Here is a 14,062-nt window from a genome sequence, read left to right on the forward strand (position 1 = left end):
CTTTCTAGAAGACCAGGAAGAACGCTGGCTAGATGCGAGGCGGCGTCCCAGACGGGCTCCTGGAGCAGAGAAATGGACGGCAGCAAAACCCAGGAGAAACTGAAGGGCGGACTCTAGGTAGTGACACCGTGTAAGCACTGGTCCGCTCACTGCATCGGATGTACCACACTCACGTGAGACGTCAACAGTGGGCGCCCAGCCACAGAGCGCACAGCCACTCTCTGTACTGTTGCTGCAAATTTTCTATAAATCTGAAACTGTTCTAAAATTAAAAGTTTAGAGAAAGAAGAAAAAAGCCTATCACAGTGGTGCTCCCTCCCTGCCAGCCACCAACCACATGTCTCGGACCCCGAAGAGAACAGCAGGAAACACGGGGCTCACCCAGACCATCACTGCACCTGCAAGAGTTAAAACAGAAACCAAACTGGATGACAGTTTTGTTCTGTTTCCACCAAGCAAATGCTAAAGGTAGAAGCAGCAGCAAGGGTATAATCCTAAGGGACAGATGTAGAAACAGCCAGAGAAGACACTGAAAAATACAGTACCTCCCAGGGGAACCACCACACCATCAAATAGCAGTTTGAAAAAAGACGTCAGCATGTCCTAAAGTCCTGACCTCTAATGACAACATAAACTACGTCTTGCACCGCTAAGTAAGTAAATACATAAAATCCTCTACTTACCTAGAGTAAAAAAGGGAAGTAAAGTCTCAGGGTAACACCCCTCTCTACATAAGCCTGAAATAGACATTTTAGTTTTAGAATCCTCCAACACAAAAGATGAGGAACAAACCCAAAATATCAGGTGAGGCCATGAGCAATAGTAATTTGCCTCCTGAAAGTCACCGGGATTTCAGAATTTAACACACAATGTGCTATTACATTAAAAAGCACTAGTCTTAGTAATAAGGCGACCTAGTTTGAAACCTATTGCTGCCACTTACTTGCTAAATGAATTTGGAAAAACAGCTTCTTGATCTTGGGCTAGGTTTCTTAATGGTAATCAAGCATTTAAAAGGAATATCAATGAATTCAACTCCAAAGAATATGATTTCTGCTAAAATTCTTAACACTAAAGATCCTTCCTTCCAGAATTTCATTTTACTATAAAGGCAAAATACAACAAAAAGAAAAATAATAAAATGTTAACAGAAGCTTTAAAGGGATGGCTGATATTTCTATCACATATTTTTTTTTCAAAATCTACAATAATCATGTTCATTTGTAAGTAAGTTCTTTTAAAACATACATATGACATTTTCCTCTAGACTATCTTGATTCAGCTTACCTAAGATTTATTCAAATGCATCTGACTCACCCTGAGAAAAGTAAAAAACCAAAGGGACATATGACTGCAGAGATACCCTAGGACTTAAGTAGAAAGGGGTAACTGAATCAACTCACTTTTATATTCTCTATGTAGATCTAATTTAAATACTGTTAAAGACAGGCTCAGAGATTAATGGAATCTAGTTGTCATGGTTTTGCTACTGTAAGTAAGTCAAATCTAGTTAGTTTCCTCTTCTGGAAAATGTGGTCAGCCACCTGGGTAGAAAGCCTAGGGTAGCTAAGGTAGAACACTAAAGAAAAATCTTTGAAAACATTAAAAAAAAAAAAGATAAAGAAAAGCCAAAGGCTTGGGAGGCAGAGTATAACCTTTAATTTCTCTGGCAATTCATAAATTATTAAGAGTTGTGAAAACTAGGGATGACTGGGGGCCTCGGTGGGTTAAGCCGGTGCCTTCAGCTCAGATCATGATCTCAGGGTCCTGGGATCTGGGATCGAGCCCCGAATCCGGCTCTCTGCTCAGCGGGGAGCCTGCTTCTCCCTCTGCCTCTGCCTGCCTCTCTGCCTGCTTGTGCTGGCTCTCTCTCTCTCTCTCTCTGACAAATAAATAAATAAATAAAAATCTTAAAAAAAAAAAAAAAGTTGTGAAAACTATGGCCATAGTAGATAGAACTGCCCATTAAAGAAATCGCTTTGAGAGAAGTAATTTGAACCCTGCTGAGACACAGAAGATCCAAGAGCCCTTTGATCAAAGCTATACTTGTAGAAAGGGCACCAATGTCTACACGAATGTGCTGGAAGAACCACTTCTAATTATTAACAATGTTTGTCTATAAAACTTTGCCTTCCCCACTAGAAAGGGGAGCCAGGGATCCTATCGTGTATCCCTACAGCCAAGCACAGAGAAGGAATTAAACGTTTACTCAATGGAAGGATCTTGCTTTACTTTCTACCTTCAAGATTTAGTTCACATGTCCTTGAGTCCTCAGGGAAACAAAATCGAGTATTCTAGCTCTAACCCATTCAATACCTACTACTCAGTTGCCTGCTACGTTTCAGTGACCCTTCTAGGCATCTGTGTGGGCAGCTACCAGACAAAAGCGAGCGTCTCTGTGCCCAGTGCAGGCCGAGGGAAACACACCCTGGGGATAAGGGCCGGGCTCTCACGCGCGCTGGGAAACGTACAGGGCTGTCGAATGCTGCGAACCTGACACGAAGGCAACACAGCCGTCGCTCACACCGGACTGAAAACCTCCGATCCGACCTGTGAACAGAATGCAGTCCCATCGCCACCCCGCACCCTGTCCACAGCTGCCGCACTCAAAGCCCGCGCGGTTCACAGCAGGCCGATTCCTGGTCTGTGATGCAGGAAGCTGGAGGAAGGATCCAGAAGCTCATACAAGCAATCGGAAAGGCACTTCACATGAACCTAGTATTACAAAGGCTGGGCTCAAATTTATGTCTTTTTAATTTAATTTCTCTAAAAACTTATCTTTATTGTTTTTCTAAGTACCATTACAAATAAATGAGAATTAAAATCTTTAAAAAAAAAAGGGGGGGGGGGGGCGCCTGGGTGGCTCAGTGGGTTAAGCCGCTGCCTTCGGCTCAGGTCATGATCTCAGGGTCCTGGGATCAGGTCCCACGTCAGGCTCTCTGCTCAACGGGGGGCCTGCTTCCCTTCCTCTCTCTCTGCCTGCCTCTCTGCCTGCTTGTGATCTCTCTCTGCCAAATAAATAAATAAAATCTTTTTAAAAAAAAAAAAAATAAATAAAAATAAATGAGAATTTTCCTTGGAGTTGGTCTTCCATCACAGATCATTGAGCAGCACTGGTCCAACTCACTTTGACCACATCACTTCTCCCCTCCTCAAACAGAATAAAACTTTCAACATTTTAAAAATTTTCCACAAATACCAGCCTTTCCAGATATCGTTTTCCCACTAGATGAGTTTATCATATGCTCCAACCACACTGAATTGTTTTCAGTACAAACCTTCTGTCTTGCTTGCTCTTTTCCCTCAATGTTAAATACTTTCTCATTTATGTGTCATCAAACTTTACATATGCTTTAAAAGTCAAACGCCACCAACTCCTCAAAGCCTTCTACCAACCGGACAGGCAGAAGTAAGCATTCCCTGACGTTCTCCGATACCTCAAAGCAGCTCTCACAGGACTTTCTAAAGAATACAAGTTTCTGGAACCTAAGAACAACACTGCATTCATCTGGCAACCCTGTAGCACACAAAACAGGTCACCCAACTTGCTGAATGATGTTAAGACACAGCATTCTATATACGTATGCCTACGTATATACAGAGCATATGTACAAATGAACTTCACTCAAGAGATCAGAATACTCTGAAATTATACCAAACTATGTGTGTCCACTTTTCTTAAATTGTCCAGAGTCTTAAGAAACTACTACTCTGGGGACACCTGGGTGGCTCAGTTGGTTGGACGACTGCCTTCGGCTCAGGTCATGATCCTGAAGTCCCGGGATCAAGTCCCGCATCGGGTTCCCAGCTCCACGGGGAGCCTGCTTCTCTCTCTGACCTTCTCCTCGTTCATGCTCTCTCTCACTGTCTCTCTCTCAAATAAATAAATAAAATCTTTAAAAAAAAAAAAAAAAAAGAAACTACTACTCTGGGAAGAGCTCAGGTTTCATCAGCAGACAGACCTGTTTCTGCTGCCCAGGTCCACCAGGGCTAGCTTGGGGAAATTACCAGATAGACTATAAACCTCAATTTCCTTACCTCAAAAAGGTGGTAACATTTACTTCAAACATTTGCTGTGAGACCTGAATGTGACCACCAGTGGAAAGTCCTGGGATCAGGAAGAGTATGTGACAAGCACTCAACGATTTGCTTCCTTTCCGCCCTCCTCTCTCTCTTAAATAAGTTTCTATAGCAGTGAAGTGAGCAGGTTTAGGTCCTTTAAAGCTGTTTTAAATTACAAATTGCTGCCATCCCTTGAAAGGTGTGTTCATACTCTTTTCTTGGAAATTGTCAACAGGGTTAGCTGTCTCTCAGAAACACCTATGTGTTTCAAATTTGTCAACATTAAATTGCAGCCCATCAACCAATTCTAATAACTATTTTCTTTCCTGATAAACAAAGGATTTTCTTAAAAGTATATAACCCAACACTCTTAAGAGAAGGGACATCCTGATTTTAATGCATCCAAATATAGCTTTTTTCCTAGGAAGCCTTCCCTGACCTCACTGTACACCCCCCCCCATTAATCTCTCTTCCTTCCACACCTTTGGGTTTACACATCCATCAACTTCTAGGTAACACCACACCTCAAGGGAGGGTTAGTTAGCACTTCGTCCTCACATCCCCCAGCATTTCTGAGCACAACTGCACAAAGGAGCTCCATAAATCAACTCGGATACCTTCCTTCCATTTTCCAAATGGCAGCACAAGATGTTTAAGTAAGGGTTATTTAAAATTAAGATGGAATTTCTATCTCAAACTGTAGATTTCTCTTTCAACTTCCCGTTCTCTCAAAGTGTTAATGCAGCAATTATACTGTTGCTTGCAACTATGAATAGTAAGTTTAAAATGGGAGTTCTCGTGAAAAAACATTGATAAAAATGCTTTGGCGACAAGTGACATTTTAAAAACTTTTTATTTTGAAGTACAGATCTATAGGACAACAGAAAACACGGTACAGAAAGGCCTCCTCTACCCTTTCCCCAGTTCTTCCCCAGTGCTGACATCCTACATCACTTGGTGGATCAAAAGGAAGAAAATGGCGTGGATACAACCCGTACACTGTATGTAGATTTCACACTCAGTGTTTCTACAACTCTATGCAATTTTATCACATTTGCAGATCTGTGTAACCGCTACAAGATACCACCAAGATCCCTCAGACTCCCACCACCCTACAACCACACACCACTATCGTCCCAATTCCCTGACCACTACCAGCAATCCATTCTCTAGCTCCATAACTGCATCATTTCAAGAATTCTATACAGGTATCAAGACCACTCAGTGTGGGAAAGCACCGTCTCTTCAAAGAATGGTGGTGAGAAACCTGGATATCCGCATGCAGAAGATCAAAGTGAACCTTCCTCTTACACCAGGTACGAGATGGACAGACGATCTCGCGTTAAGACCTAAAACTACAGAACCACTGGAAAAGCGCACAGGACAAACGCCTGATGGCACCAGGCGTGGCGACGGTCTCCTGGCTACAGCACCAAAGGCACAGACAATACAAGCAGAAACAGACAAATGAAGCACCCAACTCGAAGACTTTCGTATGCCAAAGGACACAGTCCAGAGTGAAAGACAACCTACAGAATGGGAGAATACTCGCAAATCATATTTATTACCTAAAAAGGACTAATATCCTGAGTACATAAAGAACTCATACAACTTGACGAAAAATCAAATAACCTGGTTAAAAATTGGTAGAGACTTGAATAGACATTTCTCCAAAGATGATTATTCAAAGGACCAACAAGCACATGAGAAGTTGCTCAACACCACAAGCCATCAGAGAAATGCAAATTAAAACTGTAAGAGACCATCTAACGCCGTCAGGACGGCCGCCGTTCAAAACAGACAGACCGGATAATGACAACTGTCGGTGAGGATGTGGAGAATCTGGAACCCTTGTGCACTGTGGCGGGAACGTGAAACAGTGTTACCATAAGAGAAAACATGGAGGTTCCTCAAAAACATTAAAAACAAAACCGCTCAATGTAGGTTCAACAACTGTGACATAGGCGCCCCTCACTGGGTGTGCACTGATCATTAGGGGAGGAGCACGGCGCATGTGGGGGGCAGAGAGTATACGAGAAATCTCTGTAGTGTTTGCTCAATTTTGCTGTGAACCTGAACTATTCTAAAAATAAAGTCTATTAAAAAAAAAAACAGAGGGAGGAGTCAAGATGGCGGAGAAGTAGCAGACTGAGACTACTTCAGCTAGCAGATCAGCTAGAGAGCTTATCTAAAGATTGCAAACACCTGCAAATCCATCGGCAGATCAAAGAGAAGAAGAACAGCAATTCTAGAAACAGAAAAACAACCACTTTCTGAAAGGTAGGACTGGCGGAGAAGTGAATCCAAAGCGACGGGAAGATAGACCCCGGGGGGAGGGGCCGGCTCCTGGAAAGCGGCGGAGCAACGGAGCACAAAATCAGGACTTTTAAAAGTCTGTTACGCTGAGGAACATCGCTCCAGAGGCTAAAACGGGGCAAAGCCCACGCGGGGTCGGCGTGGCCTCAGGTCCCGCAGGGTCACAGAAGGATCGGGGGTGTCTGAGTGTTGCAGAGCTTGCGGATATTGGAACGGGAAAGCCGGCTGCAGAGATAGAGCCGACAGTAAGCTCACAGCTCGGTGTTGCCTTGAACTGGTCGCAGGCTCGGTGAGCTCGGAGCGGGGCCAGAGATCAGGCAGACGGGAGTTACTGGGAGCTGCTCGCTGAGGGCGCACTGGGGAGCGGGGCCCCGGGCTCTCGGCTCCTCCGGGCCGGAGACCAGGAGGCCGCCATTTGTATTTCCATCCTCCGGAACTCTACGGAAAGCGGAAAAGAAGTCTGTAACATACAATGGTAAAAGTATTAGATTGGCAGCTGACTTATCCACAGAGACCTGGCAGGCCAGAAAGAGCTGGCATGATATTTTCAGAGCACTAAATGAGAAAAACATGCAGCCAAAAATACTATGTCCAGCTAGGCTATCATTGAAAATAGGAGAGATTAAAAGCTTCCAGGACAAACAAAAACTGAAAGAATTTGCAAACACCAAACCAGCTCTACAGGAAATGTTGAAAGGGGTCCTCTAAGCAAAGAGAGAGCCTACAAGTGGTAGATTAGAAAGGAACAGAAACAATATACAGTAACAGTCACCTTACAGGCAATACAATGGCACTAAATTCATATCTCTCAATAGTTACCCTGAATGTTAATGGGCTAAATGCCCCAATCAAAAGACACAGGGTATCAGAATGGATAAAAAAACAAAACCCATCTATATGTTGCCTCCAAGAAACTCATTTTAAGCCCGAAGACACCTCCAGATTTAAAGTGAGGGGGTGGAAAAGAATTTACCATGCTAATGGACATCAGAAAAAAGCAGGAGTGGCAATCCTTATATGAGATCAATTAGATTTTAAGCCAAAGACTATAATAAGAGATGAGGAAGGACACTATATCATACTCAAAGGGTCTGTCCAACAAGAATATCTAACAATTTTAAATATCTATGCCCCCAACGTGGGAGCAGCCAACTATATAAACCAATTAATAACAAAATCAAAGAAACACATCAACAATAATACAATAATAGTAGGGGACTTTAACACTCCCCTCACTGAAATGGACAGATCATCCAAGCAAAAGATCAAGAGGGAAATAAAGGCCTTAAATGATACACTGGACAAGATGGACATCACAGATATATTCAGAACATTTCATCCCAGAGCAACAGAATACACGTTCTTCTCTAGTGCACATGGAACATTCTCCAGAATAGATCACATCCTCGGTCCAGTGGCAGTATCGTAGCCAATGAGGTTTATCCGAGGCGCGATTATTGCTAAATCAGGACTCAACCGATATCAAAAGATTGGGATCATTCCCTGCATATTTTCAGACCACAATGCTCTGAAGCTAGAACTCAACCACAAGAGGAAGTTTGGAAAGAACCCAAAAACATGGAGACTAAACAGCATCCTTCTAAAGAACGAATGGGTCAACCGGGAAATTAAAGAAGAATTGAAAAAATCATGGAAACAAATGATAATGAAAATACAACGGTTCAAAATCTGTGGGACACAACAAAGGCAGTCCTGAGAGGAAAATATATAGCGGTACAAGCTTTTCTCAAGAAACAAGAAAGGTCTCAGGTACACAACCTAACCCTACACCTAAAGGAGCTGGAGAAAGAACAAGAAAGAAACCCTAAGCCCAGCAGAAGAGAAATCATAAAGATCAGAGCAGAAATCAATGAAATAGAAACCAAAAAAACAATAGAACAAATCAACCAAACTAGGAGCTGGTTCTTTGAAAGAATTAATAAAATTGATAAACCCCTGGCCAGACTTATCAAAAAGAAAATAGAAAGGACCCAAATAAATAAACTCATGAATGAAAGAGGAGAGATCACAACTAACACCAAAGAAATACAAACTATTATAAGAACATACTATGAGCAACTCTACGCCAACAAATTTGACAATCTGGAAGAAATGGATGCATTCCTAGAAACATATAAACTACCAAAATTGAACCAGGAAGAAATAGAAAGCCTGAACAGACCCATAACCAGTAAGGAGATTGAAACAGTCATTAAAAATCTCCAAACAAACAAAAGCCCAGGGCCAGACGGCTTCCCGGGGGAATTCTACCAAACATTTAAAGAAGAACTAATTCCTATTCTCCTGAAACTGTTCCAAAAAATAGAAATGGAAGGAAAACTTCCAAACTCATTTTATGAGGCCAGCATCACCTTGATCCCAAAACCAGACAAGGATCCCATCAAAAAAGAGAGCTATAGACCAATATCCTTGATGAACACAGATGCGAAAATTCTCACCAAAATACTAGCCAATAGGATTCAACAGTACATTAGAAGGATTATTCACCACGACCAAGTGGGATTTATCCCAGGGCTGCAAGGTTGGTTCAACATCCGCAAATCAGTCAATGTGATACAACACATTAATAAAAGTAAGAACAAGAACCATATGATACTCTCAATAGATGCTGAAAAAGCATTTGACAAAGTACAGCATCCCTTCCTGATCAACTCTTCAAAGTGTAGGGATAGAGGGCACATACCTCAATATCATCAAAGCCATCTATGAAAAACCCACCGCAAATATCATTCTCAATGGAGAAAAACTGAAAGCTTTTCCACTAAGGTCAGGAACACGGCAGGGATGTCCATTATCACCACTGCTATTCAACATAGTACTAGAAGTCCTAGCCTCAGCAATCAGACAACAAAAGGAAATTAAAGGCATCCAAATCGGCAAAGAAGAAGTCAAACTATCACTCTTCGCAGATGATATGATACTCTACGTGGAAAAACCAAAAGACTCCACTCCAAAACTGCTAGAACTTGTACAGGAATTTAGTAAAGTGTCAGGATATAAGATCAATGCACAGAAATCAGTTGCATTTCTCTACACCAACAACAAGACAGAAGAAAGAGAAATTAAGGAGTCAATCCCATTTACAATTGCACCCCAAACCATAAAATACCTAGGAATAAACCTAACCAAAGAGGCTAAGAATCTATACTCAGAAAATTATAAAGTACTCATGAAAGAAATTGAGGAAGACACAAAGAAATGGAAAAATGTTCCATGCTCCTGGATTGGAAGAATAAATATTGTGAAAATGTCTATGCTACCTAAAGCAATCTACACATTTAATGCAATTCCTATCAAAGTACCATCCATCTTTTTCAAAGAAATGGAACAAATAATTTTAGAATTTATATGGAACCAGAAAAGACCTCGAATAGCCAAAGGGATATTGAAAAAGAAAGCCAAAGTTGGTGGCATCACAATTCCAGACTTCAAGCTCTATTACAAAGCTGTCATCATCAAGACAGCATGGTACTGGCACAAAAACAGACACATAGATCAATGGAACAGAATAGAGAGGCCAGAAATAGACCCTCAACTCTATGGTCAACTAATCTTTGACAAAGCAGGAAAGAATGTCCAATGGAAAAAAGACAGCCTCTTTAATAAATGGTGTTGGGAAAATTGGACAGCCACCTGCAAAAAAATGAAATTGGACCATTTCCTTACACCACACACAAAAATAGACTCAAAATGGATTAAGGACCTCTATGTGAGAAAGGAATCCATCAAAATCCTTGAGGAGAACACAGGCAGCAACCTCTTCGACCTCAGCCGCAGCAACATCTTCCTAGGAACATCGCCAAAGGCAAGGGAAGCAAAGGCAAAAATGAACTGCTGGGATTTCATCAAGATCAAAAGCTTTTGCACAGCAAAGGAAACAGTTAACAAAATCAAAAGACAACTGACAGAATGGGAGAAGATATTTGCAAACGACATATCAGATAAAGGACTAGTGTCCAAAATCTATAAAGAACTTCACAAACTCTACACCCAAAGAACAAATAATCCAATCAAGAAATGGGCAGAGGACATGAACAGACGTTTCTGCAAAGAAGACATCCAGATGGCCAACAGACACATGAAAAAGTGCTCCATATCACTCGGCATCAGGGAAATACAAATCAAAACCACAATGAGATATCACCTCACACCAGTCAGAATGGCTAAAATCAACAAGTCAGGAAATGACAGATGCTGGCGAGGATGCGGAGAAAGGGGAACCCTCCTACACTGTTGGTGGGAATGCAAGCTGGTGCAACCACTCTGGAAAACAGCATGGAGGCTCCTTAAAATGCTGAAAATAGAACTGCCTATGACCCAGCAATTGCACTACTGTATTTACCCTAAAGATACAAACGTAGTGATCCAAAGGGGCACGTGCACCCGAATGTTTATAGCAGCAATGTCCACAATAGCCAAACTATGGAAAGAACCTAGATGTCCATCAACAGATGAATGGATCAAGAAGATGTGGTATATATACACAATGGAATACTATGCAGCCATCAAAAGAAACGAAATCTTGCCATTTGCGACAACATGGATGGAACTAGAGCGTATCATGCTTAGTGAAATAAGTCAAGCAGAGAAAGACAACTATCATATGATCTCCCTGATATGAGGAAGTGGTGATGCAACATGGGGGCTTAAGTGGGTAGGAGAAGAATCCATGAAACAAGATGGGATAGGGAGGGAGACAAACCATAAGTGACTCTTAATCTCACGAAACAAACTGTGGGTTGCTGGGGGGAGGGGGGTTGAGAGAAGGGGGGTAGGGTTATGGACACTGGGGAGGGTATGTGCTTTTGGGTAAATTGGAAGGGGAGGTGAACCATGAGAGACTATGGACTCTGAAGAACAATCTGAGGGGTTTGAAGTGGCGGGGGGTGGGAGGTTGGGGTACCAGGTGGTGGGTATTATGGAGGGCACGGCTTGCATGGAGCACTGGGTGTGGTGAAAAAATAATGAATACTGTTTTTCTGAAAATAAATAAATTGGAGAAAAAAAAAAAAAAAAACACCCAGAACTACCATATGATCCAGCAATCCCCCTTCTGGATTTATACCCCAAAAAACTGAAAGCAGGATCTCAAAAAGGTATTTACACACCCATGTTCACAGCAGCAATAACCACAAGAGGCTAGAGGTGGAGGTGAGCCAGCAGCATGCCTACGCATGAATGGAGAAACACCACGAGGCAAACGCTTGAGACGGAACACAACATAGCTTTAAAACGGAAGGACCGGGACACCTGGGTGGCTCAGTTGGTTAAGCGGCTGCCTTCGGCTCAGGTCATGATCCCAGTGTCCTGGGATCGAGCCCCACATCAGGCTCCTTGCTCTGCAGGGAGCCTGCTTCTCCCTCTGCCTCTGCCTACCACTCTGTCTGCCTGTGCTCGCGCACTCTTTCTCTCTAACAAATAAATAAATAAAATCTTTAAAAAAATAAATAAAACGGAAGGACCCCGTATCTGAGGCTACAGCTCGGATGACCCTCTACAGCGTCACAGTAAGTGAACAAGCCAGCCAGAAAACACCAATACTGTAAGATTCCACTGACAGGAGGTAAAGTTATTAAATTAGAAACAAAAAGTAAAATGGTTACAAGCAAGGGGCAAGAGGGAAGGCGAAAGGGACAGTTGTTCAATGGGTGAATAGCTTCAGTTTTTCAAGATAAAAAAGTTCTGCAGATCTGGTTCCACAACCGTGTGAATGTACTTAACAACTGAAGTGGACACTTAAAAATAGTTAAGATGGCCAATTTTGTGGTTTTTTACCACAATAAAAAGCATTTAATGTAAATGGAATCATTCGGTATTGTAACCTTGTGAGATGAGCTCTTTTCCACCTGGCAGAACTCCCCCCGAGAGTATCCCGCGAGTTTCGTCACCAGTCGTTTCTCTGCCCACTGGGACATGGGCTCCACAGGACGGACACACCGCGGTCTATTCACCCCCCGAAAGCTATCTGGGTCATCTGCAGTTTCAGCTCTACTAAAGCCACTACAACCGTTCACAGGTTTTTACAAGGACGTAAGTTTCATTTCTCTAAATTCCCAAATGTGCACCTGATGGGCGCTCAGTTGTACAAGAAGCTGCAAACGGTCTTCCCCAGCGGCCGCTCCATTTCACATCCCCTGCCCCCGACAAATGTAGGAGACCAAGTTCCTCTGCACCCACTGGACAGCATTCGGTGTTTCTTTACTTTTTTTTTAAATTTTAGCTATTCTAGTAGGTATGTAGTGACAACTTAGTGTGGTTTAAACGTGCACTTCCCTAATGTCTAATAATGTGAACCATCTTCTCATCTGCCCATGTGCCACCTGAAATGCCTGTTCACACCTCTTGCTCATTTTCTAAAAGGACTGTTCTTCTTTGTTGCTGACTTTGGAGAGTTCTTTACATACTCTACAGCAACCCTCGCCAGATACTTAATGTGCAAATATATTCTTCCCGTCTGTAGCTCACCTTCTCATTTTTCTCTCACAAACCTAAGTTTTTTCATGTTGGTGATGCCAGTTTACCAATATTCCTCTTTTTTTTTTTTTTCCAATATTCCTCTTAAAAAAAAAAAAAAAAGATTTTATTTGTCAGGGGGCAGGGCAAGGCAGGGGGAGAAGCAGGCAGAGGGAGAAGCAGACTCCCCGCTGAGCATGGCTCCATCCCAGGACCCCAGGATCATGATCTGAGCCAAAGGCAGACCCTTAACCAATCGAGCCACCCAGACAACCCACCAACAGTCCTCTTATAGATCGTGCTTTCAACGCTGTGCATGGAAACTCTCCACCTAGCACCCCTCTGTCTTGAAACCGAAACTCTAATACGTACACGAGACGTAAGAATAAGAAAATGACTACACGCACCGTTAAAACGTGAGCACACTCAGAAGCAAATCCACACGATGCCTCCTAACATAACAGACACTTAGGAAAAAGTCCTAAATGTGATTTAAAAGCAATGCTTACTTTACAAGATTAAACCAAAAACAGCTTTAAAAACGTTTACTGCCAGGTAAAAATTTAAATGGGTTCTTTGTTGTTTACACTTTTTTTAACAGACCCTAACCAATGGGAATATGGACAAGAAAGCTGGAGAGAAGTCAAGAAGGAGCAAATGCAGCTTTTCTACGTTATTAGATGCTCACAGAAAGCATAAATAAAAGGAAAATTTCCTCTTACCAAGCTTAACTTTTCACATATCTTCTAGAACTGCACATCATAAAAAGAGGTATACATCTCTACAGCAACAACAGAAAGATACTGTATCTTCCCCAGCCCTTTCTCAGAGTGCCAGAATCAGACACCGGAACAGCACTGATAAAAATCTCTGACTTACCTCAAAAAGGCTAATACTACCACCGTGCATCAGGGGGAAAAATTTCTAATGCTGTATTTTAACATGCATGTATCTTATTTCCTAAAGAGGCGTTTTATTCTTATACTCCCATCTGTTCATTACCATAATTTGCAAAATGTTTGTTTTTCCTGTCTCTACTTTACTGTACCTGGACAATGCCATCAACCAGATATAACACAGCATGTTTACCTTGTCAGACTGTTTCCATACGCATATTCTGTGCCTTTTCTCTGAGAAGTTATTTCCTACAAATATGGTATTAAACAGAACTTTGGAGTCATTATTTCATGTTTCAAATTCTAGCAAAAAT

General features: G+C 42.2%; 1 protein-coding gene and 1 pseudogene across 1 annotated transcript in view; one reads left to right on the plus strand and one right to left on the minus strand.

The window, feature by feature from the left end:
• The window catches only part of UBE2G1 (ubiquitin conjugating enzyme E2 G1), a 107,612-nt gene that overhangs the window by 87,606 nt on the left and 5,944 nt on the right, over positions 1-14,062 (minus strand). The window lies entirely within an intron of this gene.
• LOC122908017 lies at positions 7,781-7,910 on the plus strand (annotated as a pseudogene).

The sequence above is a fragment of the Neovison vison genome, chromosome 5 (genome assembly GCF_020171115.1).
Source record: "Neovison vison isolate M4711 chromosome 5, ASM_NN_V1, whole genome shotgun sequence".
NCBI lineage: Eukaryota > Metazoa > Chordata > Mammalia > Carnivora > Mustelidae > Neogale > Neogale vison.